This window comes from Arachis duranensis, unplaced genomic scaffold (assembly GCF_000817695.3).
Source record: "Arachis duranensis cultivar V14167 unplaced genomic scaffold, aradu.V14167.gnm2.J7QH unplaced_Scaffold_73656, whole genome shotgun sequence".
Classification (NCBI taxonomy): Eukaryota; Viridiplantae; Streptophyta; class Magnoliopsida; order Fabales; family Fabaceae; genus Arachis; species Arachis duranensis.
The window spans coordinates 12,269-15,000 of record NW_026265071.1 but is presented as its reverse complement, the minus strand read 5'-3'; the positions used below and the strand labels follow the sequence as shown (position 1 = coordinate 15,000).

The following is a 2,732-nucleotide window of genomic DNA, read 5'->3' as shown; positions in this document are numbered from 1 at the left end:
TTTCTCCTTCTCACGTAATGTCTTGAAGACGGCTGGCTCGTAGATGTTCAGCCTCCAATGCAGAAACTTACTTTCACAGATAGACTAGCAAGCAAGGTCCTCAGCACTTACTATGACCTCGTCCCTTCTTGCTTCCCTGCTGAGGAGGTTGGGATTCCCCTTCCCTACATGTTGATAGCAACTTCCTCAGTCATGCCAGACATGCTTGCCCACAAGTAGTCTCGCTCCCACGAACCAAGCTCGAACCAGGCTTCCTCGAAGCAAGGCTCTGATACCACCTTGTCACGGATAGCAGCTGAAGCTTTAGGGTTCATTTTGCTTAGTGCACTTGAATTAGCTTAGTGTGAAAGGAGTTACGGAGCCCTTTTTCTTTGAGGCGCTAGAGAAGTTCTATTTTAAAGCTAGACAAGACAACAGGGGAAAAGGAAGGTAGGTAAGATTCTCACCGAGCCCTAACGATAGATGAAGCAGGTTGAAGCGTTGAAAAGAAAGTGATAGCCCCCACGTCCGTCTTTCAATCACCGTGAAGGAAATAAGCCACTGAAGAGCCCCTTCTCTCCTTCTTCTGCTGAAGAGAAGAGCATCATGACGGAATGAGAGTCTTTCAACTAGCTTGCTTGTCTCAAAACTCAATCAAAATCGCTCATCAGCTTTTGACCCAACCGGCGATTGGCAGGCTTTGGCATGCCTTGGAGATTTCGACCCCTTTCCAGAAACCAGGCTTCAAGGAGCATAATCTGAGCTATGGCTTTTCCAGCTTGGGACAGACGTGGCCTTGGGATAGGTATTTGATCTTTATTAGTATAAAAAAAGAATAGACAAGTAAACCAATAAATAACGTACTCTTTAGAGGACTTATGGGTGTCTGTTTACCACGCTGATTTCATTTTCAATTTACTTATTTAACAGGAAGGACTATTTTCCTTGCCTCAGTCTTTTGGCAAGGTTTCTAGTATGTCACATCTGTATAAACAAGAAAGACCTACTAGATAAAGTGGGTAAGAACTTTGCACCCTTTATCCTTTCCCCTCGCTCTGCTAATTGCTAGGGAAGAAAAAAAGCATTCCCCCTACAGTCACTTCACTTTCCTATCATGGCCTTTCTTCATTCCTATATGGAATAATTTTCCTAAGGTGAGGCAGCGGACAGGTTTCAAACTAGTACTGGTGGACTGTCTAAAAGAAGCAAGAAAGTCAGTCTCATATACGATGATGGATTAGCGAACAGAGGTCCTACGAAGCCGCTTCTGTTATGTTATAACGAGGAAAAAAGTCAGTCTACTTCAGTTAGTAGTAAGTCTCAGTCTTAGTAGTGAGTACTAAGACTACTAGGACTAGGAAGTAGGACTATGCTATTCCAATCCTATCTTCTATCTTCTAGACTAATAGTAGCTAAAGTCACTCCCAAAGGGAAATAAGAACCGACACAGCTTCTGCTCTTCCTCCGCTATATAAGTTCATTTCTGATTCAATCAAAGCGTATTCGTCACTTCAAGCTTTGACGCAGTCAAGCAGCAAAGACCTAGACCTCTTCTCTTGCCTTCGTCCCTTCGCTCCTTGATAACACCTTCTTCCTGAAATGAAAACATCTGCAGAGCATATTCTCGTCATCCCATCTCAGAAGAAGAAGGTAATGAATGGGCTAGGAAGACACTGATTAGAAAAGCGTAGGGGTATGGTATTTTTGAAGTATATATTAAGCGTTATTTCAGCCTCTTCTCATGCGCAAGCACGGGATTTGTTTTGTGGGCATCCTCCGCTTTCAAGCTTCAGGCAAAAAGAGCAGACAGGCACTAAAAAAAAAGGGAATAGATAGAAAAGAAACCCCCTTTTCTGTCTGGTAATAGGCTTTCACCCCGAAACTAACTGCAAAAAGAAGGATTTATAATGAACAAATCTACTCATTGGAGAACTTGTTATAGAAAAGGCGCACTCCTCATATAGATTAGTGGGAAGGTTTCAGCCTGTTAGCTCATCATTCGTTTCGGGCCTAGCCACTCCTGCCCTTATTATTTCCACTTTGTTGCTTCTTTACTTTTTATTAAATATATAAGAAAAAAAAAAAGGATGGATACTTCTTGCTCATGAGTAGCTATCACTTTCCTCTTCTCCGCTAAAACCACTTCAAGTGGGTACCCTTTCTTTTTTAGTTATTTCTTTGTAATTTGCTGCTAGAATATTAAGACTAGTTAGAGCATAAGGATTAGCAGAATCGTAATAAAAAAATGGTTTTATAAATAAAATAAATAAGAGGAAAAATTCCCATACTTCTATATAGTACGAAGCACGCGTAGCACTTGCTAAGAGTTACCTAATTGATTGAATACCAGTAAATTTACCACAAGAGTCTACTCATTTCCGCAACACAATTTCATTGCTTTGGATGCGGCTCCTTTAACTGCTAATCTTTTTCCACCCGAAGGCTAGTTAAACATATGTCGAAAAGAGTCGTATCTGAATTTCTATCTGATGAGGATACTGCTGCAGCGGCTGAGTCTGTGGTAGTATGAATTCTCTTTCGGACCCTTCTCGATTAGTGTATATGAAAATGTCTTTCATCTCTGCCTCAGTGAGCGGTGGCTGGACAAGATCGTAGTGAAATCGCAGTTTTTCTAGCAACACTTTAGAGGGATTTAAGAGTGAGCTATGCCATGGAGGAAGTCTTTCAATCATGGTAGGCTCAGTCATCGATTGAGTCGAGCTAGGGTTCGAATCTTCCTGTGAGTGAGGGCG

General features: G+C 41.8%; 1 protein-coding gene across 1 annotated transcript in view; it reads right to left on the bottom strand.

Moving 5' to 3' along the window:
* LOC127744647 (ATP synthase subunit a-like) overlaps positions 1-2,001 on the bottom strand; it is a 3,397-nt gene extending 1,396 nt beyond the window's left edge. The window contains exon 1 of the mRNA XM_052256776.1: positions 1-2,001. This exon is cut by the window's left edge and continues 1,396 nt beyond it. The gene's annotated coding sequence lies outside the window, so the exon portion shown is untranslated.
* Between the last annotated feature and the right edge of the window lie 731 nt (positions 2,002-2,732).